Source organism: Galeopterus variegatus, unplaced genomic scaffold, assembly GCF_000696425.1.
Source record: "Galeopterus variegatus unplaced genomic scaffold, G_variegatus-3.0.2 Scaffold3142, whole genome shotgun sequence".
NCBI lineage: Eukaryota > Metazoa > Chordata > Mammalia > Dermoptera > Cynocephalidae > Galeopterus > Galeopterus variegatus.
In genome coordinates, this window is record NW_007729253.1 from 57,259 (window position 1) to 78,400 (window position 21,142).

General features: G+C 43.1%; 1 protein-coding gene across 1 annotated transcript in view; it reads left to right on the top strand.

The window, feature by feature from the left end:
• Nucleotides 1-15,445: 15,445 nt before the first annotated feature.
• The window catches only part of LOC103599892 (FH1/FH2 domain-containing protein 3-like), a 160,911-nt gene continuing 155,214 nt past the window's right edge, over nt 15,446-21,142 (top strand). The window contains exon 1 of the mRNA XM_008584079.1: nt 15,446-15,508. The gene's annotated coding sequence lies outside the window, so the exon portion shown is untranslated. The remainder of the gene's footprint in view (nt 15,509-21,142) is intronic.

Here is a 21,142-nt window from a genome sequence, read left to right on the forward strand (position 1 = left end):
GAGAGCATTAATCCATTCATGAGGGATCTGTCCCCATGACTCAATCAGTTTCCAACACTGCCACATTGGGGGCCAAATTTCCACATGAGTTTTGGAGGGGACAACACATCCAAACTCCATCACACTAATTGGCTTTTTATTGTTAGATATCAGTTTTGTATTTTCTAAAACTTCATATAAATGGAGTCAGACAGTATGTACTCTTTTCTGTCTGAATTTCACTTAGCATGGTGGTATTGAGATGCATCCATGTTATTGCATGTGTCAGTAGTTCGTGTAGCTGATTACTGTTCCCTTGTATGAATGCACCACGTTTGTTTACCTGTTCATCTGCTGATGGGCATTTAGATTGTTTCCCATGGGATTTTGCCATTATGAATAAAGCCACTATGAAGCTTGTTGAAATTTTCCTTGTGGAAAGCCCTAGAAGTGGAATTGCTAGGTTTAAGGTTAGGTGTATGTTTCAATGTGTAAGAAACTGTCAATCTGCTTTCCAGAATGGCTGCACATCTGGTATCTCACCAACAGAGTGTGGGCTGCAGTTGCTCCAGGTTCTCGCTAACCAGGTGTGACCAGTGTTTCTACTGTTAGCTATTCTAACAGTGTGTAATGTGTCAACCCTTTTCTTTTGCAGATGGAAAAAAATGAGGCCCAGAGAGATTAAGGGTCTTGCCTGAAAGCAGGTCCTTCCATTGGACTCTGTGCTCAGGGCAGCAGCACCTCTGCCCCTTCCATGCTGATAGTTTCCACTTAATTTGCTTGACACTGAAATATCCTCTGTGGGTACACTGGAAGGCTCTCTGGTATCCTTTGAGAATGGGGTTCAGTGCTCCTTCCCCCTTAAGTAACTGCCTATACGTGGCTCAGAATCAAAAGCCCCCTTCTCTCTATGCTGCCCCGCTGTCACGCCATCATTCAGTGGGAGATTTCAGCGAGGCAAATAAAAATGCTGATTTCTTCAGGAAATATGGATTAAATATTAAGTTCAGAAACATCTATTTCCCTGAGGCTTCTAACCCTAGATTTTCTTTTCCTCTGCTCTGTAATCAAAGTCTGCCAGAGATCTGAAGCCATGTCCACATTGTTTCCTAATTTTGTTCTCAAATATGTTTGACTCACCTAGCTGTCACCACAGAGGGGAGGAGACATCAGGCTCAGTCATCTCGTGTTTTCATGGCACCAGCTTGCACAGTACCCTCTGCTTAGCCCTCCAATCGCAGGACCTGTAACCTAGAAATGAACACAGAAGGAAAATATCAGGAGATCGGGGAGGATAGGTATGCAGCTTGTCCTGGGAAGTGTCAAAACCTTCAGTCCAGGTGTGAATTTGTTACATGACAAAACCACTATTTAAGGTGTGCTGGACTTAATTGTAAAAAGGCAATGATATATTCTTTTACTGTGGTTCTTCCCTCCTACTTGTTTAGTGAGTAAACTCTCATTAAAACAGTTGTTTTAAAAACCCAGTCTTTTCTCTGGTGCATTTTTGTTTGCGTTATATGATACTTGCCATAGATTAATGGCCGTTTCCATCTAGAAGAATACTTAAAGGAGGAGCCCTGGCCCCATGAAGTAGAGTAGGTGAGCTACTGAGTTTTGCTGTCTCTGCTTAGTGACATGATTGATGCTGGATTGTTTCCTTTTGACTCCAGCTAATGATCCTTAATCTTCTCCCCAAGAATTAGACATTCACTTCTTTTTCTCAAAGTGTTCAGGGCAGGGAGGGTGAACGTTGTCCCTGTCGAGAGCCATTGACCCCAGAAAGGAAGAGGCCCTCTCTTCCAGGGAGTGATTGTGGCTGGAGAGGCATCTCCAGGGCCCAGCTGGAGCCATCTGACCTCAGGAGACCTTCTCACCACACAGTTAGGAGGACCTGACAGATGATGGTGGGGCCTCGGCAGCCCTGAGTGCAGTGCCCAGGAAAGGCCCAACTAGTCACTATACAGAAGGTCTTAGGTATTTTTTAGAAATGTCATTGAAGCCTTAGGGGTTGGAGAGAAGGCATAGTAGTCTTTCCTGAGCACCTAATGTGTGCCAAGTGCTTTACCAACATTACTGTGTTCATCATCACATCGCTGCCGAAGGTTGGAATGTGTCTTTTTTATTCTATCTTATTGATAAGAAAATTGAGGCACAGAGAGGGATCTCATCTAAAACGCAAAAGTGGGTTTAGGAGTCCGGATGGTGTGGTCATCCAAGGCTACTGCAAGTGGCACAGGAAGCCAAAGCGCAAATCAGACACAGGTGCAGGGTGAGAACTTTGCAGCTGGGGGGTCAGTTGGGTGGACGAAAAGCCGCAAAGGGCTGGCAGGAGAGAGGACCAGGGGCCCAGGCTGGTAGGTTCTGTGAGCTGAGTTTAGGGAATAGAGTGCTTAACAGAGGTCAAGACTAAGATGGTCCTGGCTGCAGTTGGTGTCTCCGTAACAGGGTTAAGTAGTTTTGACGTGTGTCCTCAGAAGCTGGCAGAGTGATACGTGGTTTTGGTCCCTTCTGCCAGGGTGGTTTTTGTCTCCTAAATTTTCTAAAGCAGAGTTGGGCCTCACACCCAATTGAGAGGGATGATCTCCTGTGGATGCCACCAAGGACTCTGGATGCTTCCAGAACAGCGGAGAGAACTGGCTCGTTTGTTTAGGAAGCCTCCCTTCCCTCTGTACCCTCCCAGCAGGGGGGTGAGAAGGACTGAGCTGCATGGCAGTGACTGCCATTGTGGGGGCGTCTCAGGAGAAAAATGCCATGCTCAAGCAGAACCAGCTTGGTAGTGTGCTTTCTTTGTTGTTTTTAAAAGAAAACTAGGGCCGAGCTCATGGCACACTCGGGAGAGTGCAGCGCTGGGAGTGCAGCAGCGCTCCCGCCGTGGGTTCGGATCCTATATAGGGATGACCAGTGCCCTCACAGCACTCACTGGCTGAGCGCGGTGCGGCCAGTCTCAAAAAGGACCAAAAAATAAATAAATAAAATAAAATAAAAGAGAACTAGAAGGAGAAAGATATGTAATCTTGAGAAAATATCTACATTCAAACGTTTAGACTTAATTTTAAAACAAAGAAGGGGAATTATAGAAGCCCATGAATAAAGTATTTTAAGTTTCTCCAGATCCCTAATTAGGGGAGAAGAGAACTAAGGAATAAGGAGATGTAGAAAAAAAGAGGGAGAAGGCAGGGGTGTTTAGCCAGTCCTTCTACAGGACCGGGAGAGACAGATGTGCAGATAGACAGGGGAGACAGAACTAAAGTGAATGCCCCTCATCACCTGCTTTTCATACCACGGGTTACCACCAGGTGTTTGTACTGCTTTCTGATGCAAGTTATCTGATGACCCAAGGCCAGCAGGCTTTGTAGAGGGACGAGGTGCAAGGGGACATGTGTCGCTCTTGCACATGTGCATGGGTTCTCCATGGATTGGCTGAGTGGTCTCACTCCTCCATGGAGGGAGGTGAGGACTGCATCGTCTCTGAGGACGCTTCTCTCTCTGACTTCTTTGCTCCTGGGAGGAGAAAGGCATGTTCAAAATAGAATTCTGTAGACGACTCCAGCCTTTTTGCCTCTGAGAAGGGACCATGTTGGAAATGCAGAGATGGAAGAAAATGGAAGTGTATTTTACTGAGACCTCAAAGCTAACCCACTCCCTGAAATCCAAAGGGAAAGAGTTTCCTATGAACTGATTCAGAATGTAGGTATTAATGGCTTTGCCTGGGCTGCCTTCCTCAGTGAAGATGAGGATGGGGGACTGGTTCCAAAGGTAACCAGCCTGAAGGTGGGGAGTGGGGTGGGGCTCAGCAGACGGTAACAACAGATAAGCAACTTGACACATAATTGCTCAATGTGAAGACTTTTGCAGCCTCCGGGTCCAGAGCTCCTTGAAGCTGCTTGCCTCCTACATTAAGGGGGGGATCTCCTGCATCTGGTCGTTCCGGGGTTCCAGCACCTGCAATACCCGGCTGTCCTCTTTGTTGACAAGTCATCTTCTCCACTGACTTTGAGCTTGTAAAACTTGCATTGTGCCTGTGTGTCTTTTTTACCCTCCTATCTGACATAGCCTGTGTTGCATGACAAGTTGTCTGTCAGTGATTGTTTGAAGGAAGGAAAGGCGGAAGGAGTCAGAATTGCCTGCCGATGGCTGCAGAGAAGTGTCCTGGAAGTCATTTCAGGGTCCTAAAAGTCTTTTGTGCCCTTTCCTTTGGGAACTCAGAGTGGATACAGACACATCTGAAACTCATCCATGAGCCCTCCCTTAGGGATCCCAGGTTAATAGAACACGGCCTCAAGCAGACCACATACATCTGCCCATCAGTCATGTGTATCAAACACTTATCCAGGCCAGACACTGCCAGGGGCCGGAGGGAAACCAGTGTGCATGAGCTGAGTCTGGTGCGGGAGGTCACAGAAGTGCGGAAAGATGAGTGATGATTCGTGACAGGAAATGCCAAGTCCCAGGCCTGAGGCCTCCTGTGTGCAGAAGGGGAGGTAAAGAACTGTGCCCCAGAAGCCCCAGGCGCATGGCCTCTCATTTCCTGTGGGCTTGCCTTTGGATATGAATTTTAAAAATAGACTTTTATTTTTGTGGGGAGCAGTTTTATTTACAGAAAAAAATTGAGCAAAAAGTATAGAGAGTTTCCATATACCCCCTAAACCTTCCCCAATTTCCTGTTATTAATATCTTGCATGAGTGTGGTACATTTGTTACAATATTGGGGGGGGGCAATATTGATACATTATTATTAACTGAAGTCCATAGCTTACATTAGGGTTCACTTTCATGTTGTGCATTCTGTGGGTTTTGACAAATGTCATGACATGTATCCATTATTAAGATGTCAAACAGAATAACAAATAGTTTCACTGTCCTAAAAATCCCTGTGCTCCACCTATTTATCCCTCCCCCAAACCCCAGGCAACCACCGATCTTTTTACTATCTCCATAGTTGTGCCATTTGCAGAATGTCATATAGTTGCCCACGCATATGTAGTATGTAGCCCTTTTCAGTCTGGCTTCTTTGACTTAGCAATATGCATTTAAGCTTACTCTACGTCTTTTTATGGCTTCATAGCTCATTTCTTATATTGCTGAGTAATAAATTCTCTGTTGTATGGATGTACTACAGTTTGTTTATCCATTCACCAGTGAGGGACGTGTTGGATGCTTTGAAGTTCTGGCAATTATGAATAAGGATATGATTTATATCTTCTTCCTTGGCAGTTCAGCCAAGGGGACATGGCAGAGTGGAGCTGTATTTTCAGGGTGCTGGGCCCCTTCACAGAAGGCAAGACTCCAGACTGGTCTCAGGTTTGGCTCACCTGTAAAGCTGTGACCAGGCCAGATGTTGGGGGCATTGGGAATCTGGATGACATGTGATCCTCCTGTGTTTTTCCAGCCCTTGTGGTCAACTTGGTCATTCAGTCAATCATTTCTTGACGTATTAGGTGCTGGGGACATAGAGGTAAGTTCATAGGCTCTGGCATCAAGGAGGTCACAGTTTAGTGAGGGGGTAGAATTGCAAAAGAATCATTACAGGTTGGGAATATTTAAACAAACAGTGTCTGAAAAATTAATGACAGTGACTGATTTGTAGGGTTAAAAAAGAGACAATTAAAATACTAGATGACACCACCATCAAAACTCACTCCAACCCTGCATGACAAGTGTTACAATCTAGGTGAATACTAGGAATCCATAGAGAAGGGTTTGGGAGGATGTGTAGGATTTTACGGAGGAGCTGACCTGGCAGACAGGGAGGGGCGAGGTGGAGGAGGCAGGGGACCCAGTTCCAGGCCAGCCCACGACAGTTCATGAAGGCTGGGGAGTGAGGCTTCTTCTGACCCTAGATCGACTCCCAGAAAGTCAAGAACAGCATTCAGGTGTCTTGGGAGAGGGTCCATTTCAGGACAGTGGCCTGTGTTTCTCTAGTGTCCCATCCCTCAGGGAATGGCCTCTCATCCACAAACCCAGGTGGCCAAGCTAGAAACCTGGGAGTCCTTCATTCCCACATTCTGTCTGCTCTATCCCTGAATCTTTCTCAAGTCAACCCCTCCTCACCATTTGCCCACCGCTGTCATCCACACTTATTCCCTCTTGGCTCAGGTTACTCCAAAGGCCTCTTAACCAGTTGTCTGCTCCCACCCCCTCTGCCCTCCAGTTTATCTCCCTTGGCTGGCCATGCCAGCAGTGAACTTGATAAAAGCCTGTCTCATTAGATTCCTCTCCTGTTCAAATCCCTCCAGAGCCCTCTGTTACTGCCTGTGAGACAGAGTTGAAACTCTACAGCATGGGCCCACGAGGCCTCTCCCAGGCTGAATCTCCTGTGTTTCTCCCATGTCTCTCCATTCTTACCGCTGTACCCCTGCTGACCTGCCAGCCACAGTCAGGTGGCCATCTTCCTTGAACAAACTGCTCTGTTTTGTAGCCGTCTGGGCCTTGTATCTGCTGCTTGCTCTTCCTCATGGCACTTCTCACCATGGTCAGTTTGTCAGTGTCACCTCATCTGAATCTCCACTCCCCAGCCCCAGGGTCATAGGTGTTGCCACTCCCTCACCTGGGGCCCCTTAGTATTACTGTCACCTTGTCACATGATGTCAGCATGGTTTGGGGACATGTCTATCTCCCCACTAGGCCATAGATTCTTTTGATGGCTGAAGCTGCCTTCATTTACATTTATCCCCCTAGTGCACAGCATAGTACTGGCTTGGTAGATAACAATCAATAAAAGGTTATTATAAGGGGGTCGGCCCTATGGCTCACTCAGGAGAGTGCGGCGCTCGTGGCGCCAAGGCCGCGGGTTCGGATACTATATAGGGATGGCTGGTGCACTCATTGGCTGAGCATGGTGCTGATGACACCGTGCCGAGGGTTGTGATCCCCTTACCGGTCAGAAAGGAAAAAAAAAAAAAAAAGGTCATTATAAGGATTATTTTACTAATAAGTATTTAAAGTGTGATTGTAATCCAAGGGAATTGGGATTTTTTTTTTTTTCCCCTTTTTGTCTTTTTTCGTGACCGGCAACGGATCACAACCCTTGGTGTTGCTCCCGCACCTCGCTCAGCCAGTGAGCGGCCTGTCCGTATGTGGGATCCGAACCCTTGGCGGGAGCGCCGCCGCGCTCCCAAGCGGCGCACTGCAGCAGTACACCACCGGGCCGGCCTGTGGCATTGGGATTTAAATAAGGTCTTCTGAAGCAGTCTGTCTTATCAGGTCTCTTATTGCGTCATGGTGCACATGTAGCCTCTCCATCCTCAGGCTGGGTGGGCTGCCCTGCAGCTGACTGGGGGGTCCGCCATGCAGCTGCTCACCGTCATCACTACAGGCAGACATGAAAAGTCAGCTTCTCAAAAGCCCTTGCTTTCATATGTTTGCGTTTTCTCTCTAGATTTACACAGTGACATAAGTGTCATAGTTAGGATGTGAGGGCATTTCAGTGGCTCAGTTGTTGACCTTATTTCTATCGTACAGACAGAACCTATGTCCAATTCTGTTTCTATTAGCCATCTTCAAATACTCTTCCCCACTTCCATGAGCCCCCACTCCCAGCTCTGGGCCAGCCACTGTGTCACCTCTCTGCTTTAGTTTCTTCACCTGGAAAGTGAAGATGTTGGGTTAGATCAAGGATTATTGCTTGGTGGTCCATAGACTCTCTTGATAGTCCACAGGAAGTTTCTAGCAGCCATACCCTCTGAAATTGTACTAACATCTCATGTGTCTGTAAAATGTTTTTTTTACACCTTGTATATGATGTTTAAATGAGTCTATGACTCCAAAACATTAAAAAAATCACTGGGAAAAAAAGATGTCCAAAGTCTGACCAAGCAGTTTATTCACTGAAAAATAAAATTTTCACTATGTTACCTTTTATGTTTAAAGCATCAGCATGTCACATTGCACACAGATATTGATATTCAACTCTGTACCCCATAAATATGTATAATCAATTATGTTTCAATAAAAAAACCCCAAAACAACAAAAATAAAATATCAGCATGTAAGAATGAGGCGAGGGCTGCAGGTTGAAATGGGCTGTATTTCCCTGGGCGATATCATGAGGCACATTGAATTCATGAGAAGAATGTCCAGGGTGGAACTCTTCAGACTCGCTTGGTGCCAGCAGTAACTTGGGTTGTGTGCTTCCTGGCTAGGCGGGGAGCGTCAGCTCAGCCTGGCTGCTGACTTTCTGCAGGCTGTCTTTGGTCCTATTTCACAGAGTTGTTCTTCACCAGCTCTCTCTGACAGGTGAGTCTAAAGAGCAGATGTCACACAACTCAACACCTGGCAGAGGAGGAGCTTGTATCTCATGCTGCACCTGTAAATTTATGACTGTTGCATTCTTCATAGCTGGTGCAAATGGAGCATTAAGTGTAGACATGGGCATTTTGCCTATGAATAAGTCTCCTCTCAAAGTGTGGTGTACTTTGTAGCAGTCCAAGAGAAAAAGGAAAGTGATTGTCTCCAGAGCACAGGAGAGGCTCATGGGTCTTGGTCTAAGTTTTCCCGTGGAGCACTTGGTTGATGTGTTTGACACTTGGGAAGAGAAGGGTGTGCTGTAATTATTACTCGTAAAGTCAGTGATTTTTATGGGCCCCAAAGCATGTTATTCTAGATGTATCTTTCACTCTCCTATTTCTCTTCTCAAAGGTGATTTTGGTCCTCCCCTCCACTTTCTTTCACTGATATAAATTGGTTTTGATTTTGTCCCTGGTTCCTTCTAATTAACGTTCTGGTTTTCCTTTCCCCACATGCTGAAGCTTTCTTCATTGCACTCTTGGCCGAGCAGGCAGCGTGGGACCCTATGGCTGTGCATTTTGGCACTCTTTGTGGGCCACGCAGAAGGTTTCCCAACAACAAAGCAGGAACGGTCCCCAATGGCCTTTAATTTTTGCCCTCTATTCCTTGTTATTATAAGCTCATTTAGAGTATAATACATTATTGTATCTATTAAAGGAACATAGTTCATTTTAAAAGGCAAGATACATGGAGAGAAAGGATAGGAAGGGCAGTTACAAAGACTTCATCAAATAATGTTCTGGTTATACCTCCTTGTCCCCACCACATGTAGGCTCCTAATTGCCCTTTACTCACAGGCTTATGCTACACAAATGATTGCACTTTGAGCAAATTTAATTTGGAGGCGGTGGGAGAATAAATGCATACGTAGCTTCATTTATTTATCAGCCATGCACAGGCTGTGCTTGAACTAAAAATATGGGAGGCATAAGCAGCCTCCTCCCCACTCCTCATCCACAGCTGTTGGAATTGGCACTGCAGCTGGCATGGGACCTTCTGCAGCCTGGGCTCTTCTGAGCTGCCAGCTACCTCTTGAGGCTGTGCTGGGGGGACCTCTTTGCATACCTCCCACCTGGCAGTCCCAAAGCTTCAGGAGAATGGCAAGCCTTTAAGACTCTAGCCTGATCCCAACCCCACATTTCAGCTTTGAGTTTTACTGTTTTGTTTTGTTGACATTCACCAGGAAGGACCCGACGTGTCACTTCTTAGTTGCTCAGACACCTTTTCCCTGATGCTGTGACTTGGAGCTCTCCAGCTGAGTCAGAGTGGCAGGAACCATCCTCCCCCCACTCTCCCTGATAGGGGTTGCCCCACCCTTGCTGGCATGTGTTCATAACCAAGGTGGACAAGGAGGAGAAAAGAGAACCTCTGTGAACTGATGGGGGAAGTGTGAGGTTTGTATAAGGTTAAGCTTCTGGAGCTGTCTTTTTGCTGGCTTAGGGTGGGCTCCAGGCCCCTCTTCCTGTTCCATGTATGGAGTCTACTTTTTTTTGCACTGCCTGATTGTCAGTGTACCAGGTTAGCTGGAGGGTCAGAGGACCTGCCAGCTTGGCTCCACTAACCACAGGTTGCAGCCATATGTGTACATGCATCTACACACACAACAGACCCACAGATGCACACGAGAGACTCACATGGACAGCACAGTCTGCAGAGTAGAGAACTAGACTGAAGAACTAGGGAGTGCCAAGGCTATCAGTCATCCTACTCAAGGAAGCCTTGCACATACCATGTAAGCCAGAACTGAGAATCATGCCTGAATCTGCATAGATAGGCTGCCTCTGAAGAAAGAGTAGTTGGAGTTCAGCAGGATATGACTTCAAGAGCTATTTCAGGCACACTCTTGGGAAGCTGGCAGGCCAGGTGCTGTTCGTAGGTAAGCCCTTCTTGCTCTAGTCTAAGCTGAAGGAGAGACCTACAAAGCCCTGGTAAGTCTGATTTTCTGCATAGCGAAGCCTGGATGCCGGGTTTCTTAAACTCAGAATGTTGCCCAGCAAATAACGCTCCAGACCATACCTCCCACGGTGCTGTTAGAACTGTTGCAAGGAAACCAGGACCTGGGCTGTGGGAAGAGTCCTCCTTTGGCCTGCATGGGCCTCTCTTGAGCCACACCAAAGGGCTTTTTCAGCAGTCGCTGGTTTGGGTGTGATGTCTGACAGTGAAATTCCTGCTGAAATTGTGCCTCTTGTAAAATGACAAATTATATGTAATTTACGAATATCCTTGGTCCTAATCCTTCCTAAGCCTCTAGGTAGGCTGTGATGTCTCCTTAAATGTACATTAAGAATTAATAGAGCAAGTCAGGTTAGGCACAGAGGCTTTTTGGTACCACTGTGTTTTAAAAATAGATGGCAACTTTGAGTTTTAATGAAGCACTATGATTTTATTTTGCAGGTTTTATTTTGCACCATGGTATTGGTTCTTTGTAGAGAGAAAATATCTTATTGAATTCTCTAGCCAAAGATTAGTGCTCTAGAGTCGTATTCCTTTAAATGAATATTTGATTATTTTTATTTCAACCATAATGATGATGACTCCAGTATTGCTCTCATGTGACATAGAGTCCAGTGCATGACATTTGTTAAAATGTTGATTGCACAGAAAAATTAAAGGTTTGGGCCAGCCCGGTGGCGCACTGCTACAGTGCACCACTTGGGAGCACAGCGGCGCTCCCGCCAAGGGTTCGGATCCCACATACAGACCGGTTCCCGCTCACTGGCTGAGCGAGGTGCAGGCGCAACACCGAGGGTTTGCGACACTGAGGGTTGCAATCCGTTGCCAGTCACGAAAAAAGACAAAAAGGAAAAAAAAAAAAAAAATTAAAGGTTTGCAGTACTTTGGGAGAGGGTATTTTTGTCTGTGAAAATGAAATATCACTGCCAGTCATTTGTATGAAGGATAAAAAAGAGCTACAACTTAACAAATGCCACATGGTAAGATTTCTGATCTAGACCTTGCCTAGTGCTTTTTATAGCATATAGAATTAAAAAAGCAGTGTTTTAGAGGACATTTTCAGCCTAAATATATAATATTCTTATATAGATTAGCTGTTCTTTTGAGCTTTGATATTAAAAAATAAAATGACATTAATTTGTGAATCTCTCTCAGAAGTCTGTATTGACAATTCTCTTGCATAAAAGAATAAATTGTTTTTTGGAAACAGTACTATTTTATTATTCAGTTTTGTTTAGAATAGACTTATTTAAACAAATAAATGACTGTAAAGTTTTTTTTTTTTTGGAAAGTAAAGACAATTGGAATGGAAAGTACTTACTCCTCAAACAGAAATTATGGTTTGTTTTACTTAAATGGCACTTGGCACAAAGGGAAGGGGAAGGTTTTTTGGCAACACTCAAAGACATCTTTGGTATTTGTAGAGGGATGTTTCTTATCAAAGGGTGACAGGGGTGTAATTGCTTCCCTGAGGTTTTCTATTCTAGTGACACTGAGAACTCAGTTGTGATGTCCTAGAGGTGAAAAATACAGTGATGCATACCAATTGAAAGACAGAGATTGTCAGAGTGGATAAAAAACAAGACACAACTATATCTACAAGAAATTCTATGTAGATATGTTCAAAAGAAAAGGATGGAAAAAATACCAGGCAAACACTAACCCAAAGTGGTCACATTAATATCAGAAAAGTGGACTTTAAAATAAGGAATATTGCCAGGAAGGGAGACATTATGTAATGATAAAAGGTCACTTCACCAAGAAGCCATAGCAAACACAAATGTGAACATACCTAACAACAAAACTTCAAAGCACCTAAAGCAAAAAACTCATAAAGCTGAGAAAAGAAATGCACAAATCCATTGTACTACTTGGAGACTTTAACACTCCTTTCAGTCTAATCTATAGAACAAGTACATGGAAAATCAATAAGAATATAGAATGCCTGAACAACACTGTCACTCAACTTGACCCAGGGGATATTTATAGAACAGTCAACCCAATAACAGCAGAATACATATGTTCTTTTCAAGTGTACTTGAAGACATTCACTAAGATACCATATTCTGTGCCATAAAATAAGCCTTAACAAATCTAAAAGAATCGATATCATAAAGTATATGTTCTGATCATAAAGAAAGTAAATTAGAAATTAAAACAGGAAGATATTTGGAAAAATCTCCAAATATTTGGAAATTAAACAATATACTTCTAATAAACCATGAGTCAAAAAAAATCTCAGGGTTAAGTCGCTTCCTTTTGAATTGAATGAAATATTTAATATTAATAAAATTTTGTATTGAATGAAAATGAAAATACAATATATCAAAATTTGCAGGAAGCACCTAAAGCTTAGAGAGAACTTTATAGCATTAAATACTTATATTAGAAAAGAAAAAGTACTCAAATCAATTAGTTAAATTTCTACTTTATGAAATTAGAAAAAGAGAAGGAATTAAACCCGAAGGAAACAGAAGAAAGAGATCAATGAAACAGAAATCAGAAAAGCAATAGGAAAAAATCAAAACAAAATAGTGTAATCAAGAGCTGATTATTTGAAAAGATCAATAAAGTTGATCTCTAGCCACACCAATAAGTAAAAAGAAGACACAAATTACAAATATCAGGTATAAAAGAGAGGATATTGCTATTATATTCAAAAAAAGATGACAGGGGTTATTATGAACAACTTTATGCCCATACAATTAACAACTTAAATGCAATGTACAAATGTCTCAAAAGACACAAATTACCAAAGTTCATTCAAGAAGAAATAGATAATTAGAATAGTCCTATATTAATTGAAGAAATTGAATTCATAGTTAAAAACCTTTCAACAAATAAAACTCTAGGCTCAGGTGGCTTCAGTGAATTCTGCCAAAGATTTAAGGAATAAATAATGCTAAGTCCACAACTCATTCTGAAAGTAAAAGAGGAAGGAATATTCCCAACTCATGAGGAGCATTGCTGCAATATGAACACCATTGCAAGAAGAGGAATCTGTAGATCAATGTTTCTCATGAATATAGATGCAAAAATCCTCAGCAAAATAGTAGCAGTCGTTCTCAGCTAATTTTTTCTATTAGTACTTAGTTCCTGTTTTAAAAATTGATTATTTTGACTATAGCGCCAAATAGTAAAACCCTAACAACTAACCATAATCTTCATTTAGATGAATCAGAAGCCATGACAGATCACTAGTAACTAAAGGTGACTCTAACTGTGATATTCTGAGTCCACGTATGACATATTTCTGTCATCTGGTGGTATACTTAAGCAGGGAAGTCAAATGTGAGCCTTATTGCTTTATAAAGAGATACCTGGAATCGACTCCCTTCTACCAGTGTTCTTCCTGGATAAGATAAATCTGTCTGGAAGGAGTGATCACCACAGAGACCCACTGGGTTCTACTTTAGTAAGGGTTGGGGGGGCAGGGCTGCATGCCAAAGGCTTGGCAGACCATGCAAAGGATTTGAGCTTTCATTTTGAGTACAACGGACAGCCACTAAAGGTTTTAAATGGGGTGTTGATATTATCAGATGGTCATTTCCACCCAACTCTTCTGGTCTTTGCTAAATGGCAAGATGTCCATGGTGAGGCCTTTGAAATAGCTACTTCCATGCAAATGCTGAGCCCTACCTACCCTGTGTCATTTTAAATCCCTTTTAGATGGGGACCTGTCCACTTCCAGCATGACCGTACAAAGCAAGCACCTCCTTTACATAATCTGACTTGTGCAAACACTTCTAGATCCATGTGGTCTATGCCTTTCCACTCAAGGCCATGACACTCACACAAGAGGAGGGTATGACTCTATCCTTACCCCCCAGCCCCCCCTGGCTGGAATTGAAGCCTAATGTGGTCAGTCACCAGCATGACATTGCTTTGAACTCTTTTATTCTATCTAATTTTAAATGATTTTGTGTTCCATTCTGTCATATAAGTGCTTGATTTAACACTGAAACCATTTTCCTTTAAATTGATTGTTGTGCATTACCATTTTACAGATGGGGAATTCAAGGCTTAGAGGTAAAGTGCTTTTCCCAAGGTCACATAGCTAGAGGATGGTGACACTAGGTTTGGAATGCAGGCAGTGTGATCATTTAGTCAGTCTTTGCTCTTACTAATTCCACTGTTCACTGTTGTATCTCCAGTGCCTAGGACAGTGGCCAGGTGCTCAGTAGGTCTGTGTTGGGTGGTTCTACTGGGGAAGTCTGGTATCTGGCATTAGAAATGCAGCCCTGTGCACCTGAGCCACCTGGGTCAGGACCAAGCATGGGTGCTGGGAAACTGAGCAGAATCCATGCTGTCAGGCATCCTGCGTACACCAGAACTAGGCTCACCCTTCCTCCTGTGCATCTTTAGCACCTTGTAGCACTACTCTACTGGCCAGCTGGTCACTGTGGCCTACTCATCTCTCTCCCACTGTATGGTGAGTCTGGAGGATGGGGCCTGTGTTGAGCTCGCCTCCTTCACACATTCTGGACTAACTGTACCTGTGAAATGGGACCAACTACAATGGGGTTATAGAAGTCACCCCGAGTCTTATGCTGGAGAACACTGAGGCAGGGCTCTCACATCTGCCTTGCTTGGGGCCAGGACCCATCCTTGAACATGAGTGAGCAGCTGGGCTCAGGTGGAGCAAGGGCTGCTTCCTGCCTACAGGGAGGCAGTCAGTCTGCAGAGCCACCGTGCTGCCCTTGGGTCTCTTGGGCTGCCTAGAGAACCCTGGGCCCACAGGGGTGCTTAAGACAACCAGGAGACCCCAGGGAAAGGGAAGCACCTCAATTGTTCTGAGCTCAGGTGCAGCAAGCAGGAGGTACTGGGGCTGTAGGGCAGGGGAGGAGTGAAGTGGGAGGATGATGGGTGGCGTCGATTTTCTGGATATGGTTGGCCGAGTGGAAATAGTCCATAAACTAGAAAATAGAGGCTGTAAAGAGCTGAAAGAGATCTGGAGAGAGGGAGGCTGGGAGCTGAGGGTGCAAGTCTGAGTATCCTTCTCCGCAGCTACACAATCCCTCTCCCTGCCACCAGTAACAGACCAGACGTGTGTATGAAACAGACTTACACTGTTGGAGGTGAGTCTGTATCCTAAAAGGAATGGAGAAATTTCCATTACCTTTCCAGTGCAAGTTCTGTTATCGTTCATATCCTCTCTGTGTTTTTACCATCTGTTGAGTGAGTTTAATTAATTTTATATGTTGTATTCTTTATTTCAGAAAAGCTGTACAACTCCAGTGGACGAGATTTAAGAAGGGCTCTTTTCTCCCTGAAGCAGATATTTCAGGTAAAAAGTAAAAAAAAAAAAAGAAAACTCTTTGTTCCTGCTTTTGCATTGCTGTGGAATTAGACACAGACAAGACTACACCTGTACTTATTACAAAAGGGAAGTCGCTTTAGATTACAATGTATATTAGGTCAGAATATCAGTCAAGAGGATTTTTACCATATCAAATATTTCGAACTTAATGAAAAGACAACTTTATCAAATCATAACATTTTTCCATATTTACTAACAGTTTTTCAAAAGAAAAGGCTACTATAGGCATAATTGAAGACCTGTGTTCTGTTCCCCAGTACCAGCCATACTCTTCCCACCCCACACCTGGCCCCCTCTCTACTGATTGAGGAATTTGATGTTCCTGGTGCACATGCATGTTTCTATCCTAATGTTAAATATTCACCAACAATATATGAAGTTCTTCTGTAGAAACTATATATATATATGTTATGTTGCGTGTGTCCTACTTCAGCTTACTTCCTAAGAGTGAGATAGAAGTAGATGTGACGTATGTAGCTCTGCTTGAGGATTGCATTGTATGAATAAAGCACAGTTGTGTTGTTTATTCTTCTACTGGCAGACAGGTTGGTTAATTTCTGGTATTTTGCTATTATGAACTATGATGTTGTGGATGTGCTCCCTTGCTCACCTGTGCCAGTCTCTCTCTTGGGTGCCTCCTAAGCCTCCCCTCGATCCCCACCCTGAGAAAGTCACTGGCTTAGTGGAGAAGACTAGGACAGGTGTGCAGATGATCACCCACGTGGGTCTGCGGAGGGGGCAGGGTCGGGAGATGGATGAGTGGAGAAGACAGCCTTTTCATTGAACTTGCGGCTGTCTACGTTCCTTTTTGTTATGATTTTGGACTGTAGGGTGTATTCCACTTCTCTTCAGTTCCCATCTTATCCACATCCTTAAAAGATTTTGTCAGTGGTCGTTCTAGCCAGAGTGGGTTTCTGCCTGTCTAAGAGGGAATGGGCAAAAAGGCAGGCCCCAAATCCATCCCCTCTGCATGTTCTCGTCCCATTCTTAAACCTGTTCAATTATGCTGTTTTCTTTTTCCCAGAACAGGGTCCCTTCTTCATGGCACCATTTCTGGAGACAAGCCCACCATTCTCTATTTCTGACTTCCGTGGGTCTAGACTTGGTGCCCTGTTGTTCTGTCATGCTGCACATCTCAGAAATGCCCTTGGGGTTAGACGTCTGCCTGGGATCAGGCCTGTCCTTCTCTCACCTGGAAAATTGCACCAGCTGCCCATGGCACTGCCTGCTTTTGGGGCTCTCCAATGTGGTCCATACTTCACTTCCCACCAGATGGATTTGAAGGAGTCTCTTTCTTGCTGGTTCCATGTTGACTTCTGGTTACATCTGAATTTCTCAGCATGACAGGGAAGCCCTTCTTCATCTGGTCCCTGCTGCCCACCTCTTTGTCCTTGGCAGCATTCTAAGTTCCTCTACAGTTGCATCCCAAGAGCAAGTCATGCCTTCTCTCTTCTGCACCTCTGCCCTGGACCTATAGATTCCATCCCAGAATGTTTTGTCGCCCCACATCCACTCCTTATGTCTCTTAGCTTTCCTTCTGGCAACTTCTTCTGCCAGGGATCCTCTCTCTAAATGACCCCTCATCCTAGTCAGGGCCCTTCCAAATACTTTTAAAGTACCTTGTGCTTACCCCTAGTATAGAACTGAGGATACCACAGGGCACTTGTCTGAGTCCAGTAGTCTGTGAACTCCCTGGATTTCATCACCAGCTTTTTGGTGCCTAGCATAGTATCTAGGACCACTTAATAAACAAATGAACTGGGTGGATTGAATAGTCTTCTAGCAGATGTAGATGTTTTCAGTCTTTCCTGTCTCTTAATTTAGTTAATGTTAAGCTACATAATTAATTCTCCCAAATCTCCACTTCCGGTGTCTCCTCTGTGTATTCCTGCTACTTAGCTGAGCAAAGCAAAACATCCTCCCCCTCCATCTTGCCCTCCTCTCCAACTCAGATCCCCACTGTAGTTGGGCTGGACCCTTCCTGTAGCACCAGAGGGCCATGCTCATGCCACCCCTCACCCTACCTCAGTCCTTCCACTGTTCAGCCTTGACTTCTTTCACACCTGATTGAGTATCCAGTTGGTGACAGAACCACACAGACAGGAGGGACTTTAAAACATTGTACTTTGTGTACCTGTAGTAGGATGTACCCTAAGAACAAAAAGAACTACCAAAAAAAAAAAAAAAAGATCTACAACAATCACATTGGTGGTGATAGTGTTGGTGTTACTATTCTGAGACTGGTGTGTGTGTGCATGTGTGATTCTAATTCTGTCCATCTTAGAGTTCTTAAAAATTAAGATTCTTAAGTTAAAAACTGTATATTCCTGAATTTAATTGGAAATATCAGAATGAACCTGTGGTATATAAATCTTAAACCAACAAACAAATAAGCATATTTCTAGCTCTGTTTATTGAAAAGAACTAAAAGTAATGATGAATTCATTAGCAGAAAGCACCACTAACAATGAGACTGTGGTCTAAAACACCAGAAGGAACCAGAGCTCCTTGGAAAAGTGGCTGATGCCAAGTTGGGAGAAGGAAATATCATAGAATAAACTTGAAACATCTTGTCAAACAGAGAGCAAGCATACTATTGAATACTGCTAGGATTATCGCCAAAAGATCTCAGAAGCAAGTTGAAGGGTCTCCCACTGTCTGGCCAAAGATGGGGCAATAGGCATCAATAAAGACAATAATTGCAGTAGATTGAAACATATCAAATAAGTTTGAATTCGGTTCATAATGAAACTAAAAAATAACAATGGATTGGCAAAATGAAGGCAAAATATACTAATAAACTAGCTCGTTACTGGAAAATGCTAGTGAACTAGCTCATATTTTGAAAATGGGTGAATAGTTTTAGAATCTCAGGTTTATATTGCCTTTTCGTATATGAACTTTAGGATATCAGACTGAAGTTGAGGGGAGATCTTGTTTATAGAACTATTCTAGCTAATAAGAAGGAGTAATAGAATTAGAGTATCACTATTTGCAGCCCCTAATGAATGAATGGATCAACATACTGATCATCAAGGGGTCCTGATGTGACAGAAACAAGATATACCCAGGTATTACACGCCTCCTGATGGAAATACAAATTACACTGATGATGTGGTCAAGCCAACAAAATCAACTCTGGGTCCAGTCATGCCTCAATATGCAGTTTATAAATGATCTAGGACAGAGGCACATGCTAAACACAGGGTGTAATCAATAAAATCCAGGCTGTGGGCAACTCTACAGGACAAATGACCTGGTTTCTTCAGCACATAAATTTCAAGGAAAAAAAAAAAGAGAGAACAAAGGAGAGAACCATGAATTAAAAGATGTTTGAGTCATATCAACTGATTGTTTTGTATAGATCTTATTTGGATCCTAATAAAACTGTAAAAAACAATATTTATGAGACAGTTGGAAATTTGGTCACTGATTAGACATTTGATAATATATTTAGAGAGTATTAATTTTTTATTATAAGTACACATTGGAATGTTTATGGATTAAATGATGTGATATCTGAGATTTCCTTCAGATAAATATGGTGGGGGTTGGGGAGGATGATAGATGAAACAGGATTGGCACAAGTTGATTGGCACCTGGGGTTCACCAGACTATTCTGCTGTCTTATGTGTATGTTTAAAGTTTTTTAAATTGAAAAAGTTAAAAACAGAACAAACATGTTTAGATTCTTGTTGCACATCACTTTAACCAAGCTCACTAGTAGTGTGTGTCCTTTGAATTCTCAGGGCCACCATTTCTACTATTTATTCATTAAATTAATGTTTTTGAATAACCTTGCTGGTGCTCTGTAGGCAAGGAAGAAGGTGTTCACTACCAGAAGTTTATAGTCTGTTTGGAAGACCACACACATATGCACAAAACAGCACTCAACCACAGGGCAGCGATGCCTGGGGGATTAACCGGATTACGTAGGCAGCAAGCTGTCTGGGGCTTGGATTACCACCTTGCATACCCGTGGGTCCCCATCTCCATCATTGCTTGTGTTTTCTAGGCGTGGAAGTTCTTTTTGAAACTAGACTGTAAGGGCCTAAAAAACAGAGTCATTAGTCGTCTGGATTGGGTTGAATATTCCTTGACCAAAAGGCATTAAGAAAAAATGATCACTGGTTAATGAATGGCTATTGTAGAAAATTCTGAAATGCAGCAATAATCATTTATCAGTTAGTGTTAACATTTTGTTTTCATTTCTAGTCTGAAACCAGCAGTTTAAAACTCATATATTAATGCCTATATATTTTAGGATATATATTTAAGATCTAGTATATTACCAGTTTGGAAGATTTTTCCCACATTTATTATCCACAAAATTCTCTTTCCTAAGTGCCTTATCTCCATATGTGCATAAATTTTAGTTAAGGTTCTGAATTATTTTTATAAACACTGTCTCGCCTCTCCAGTGTTCTTTCCGAGTGCCTTTGCCAGACAGTCAATTCTCTGCTATATTAATATTAGTGATTAGTTTGAGTGGTTTCTTGAGAGCTTGTTCTCACTTTTTCACCATGAAGTCATGTGTGAATCTAGTTTTAGTTAAAGTAATAAACATTTGTTACACGCTTGGAAAAACTTTCTGACTAGACATGAGCTCATCTAAATGTTCACTTTTCACATATGCTGGTGGAAAAGGATATGGATGGAGAAAGAATTATTTTTTATTTCCTTTATACATATGAGTGTAAAGTAATTTTCCAAAAACTCGTGATATTGTCCCATTTTCTTTTTCGTCCAAAGCCATGATTATCTTAAAGTCTGAGTTAACACAGCTGTCTCTCATTACTTTCAGGGCCTTGCTCACCCACCCTCCCCCCAAGCCGGCTCTGACCCTTTAGCGTGCTTTCTCAGTTCAAAGGGAGCCTTTGCTGTGCCTGCCCACATTTAGCTCAAGTCCCCCATCAATATAATTGGAAAATGCCATAAAATCAAAATAAGGGGCTGATTTCATGTAGGATCAGAGTTATGCCAGTTCACCGAAATTATTTTTTCTCTTTTGGAGATAAACCATGGTTGCTGACTATTCCTATAATAATAACCTGCCATTATTCCATTAAGCTTTCTACTATTTACATCACTGAGGTTTTTTATTTTTGCTCTGTTGTTATAATTTAAGACGAATGTCCCAGCCTTATCCTAAGTGCGTTTGAGACAAGGCACTGTCCAGCTGAGGAAATTTCCCAACTTCAATCGAGGAAAACAGTGGTGGAAAAATCCCTCTCATAGAGCTCCACAGCACTTGGTACTACAGAAAAACGACTGGGCTTGGGGGCTGGCCTGATGGAGTTAAGTGATCTTGGCCAAATTTGTTTGCCACTCTTGAGTCTCCATGTCTTTATCTGCAAAGAGAAAATAATATCAGATCAGTGGTTCTTGAAGGAGCTGTTCTTCAGGATTTCCTAGGGAATTTAATAGCAGAGGCTGGGTCTTACCCTGGAAATTCTAATTAAATCCATCTGGGTAGGGTCCTGCTTGCTATCGCTTTTTTTTTTTTTTTTTCGTGTCCGGCAACGGATCGCAACCCTCAGTGTCGCCCCCGTACCGGACCAGGACTGGCAACGGGATCGCAACCCTCGGTGTTGCTCCCGC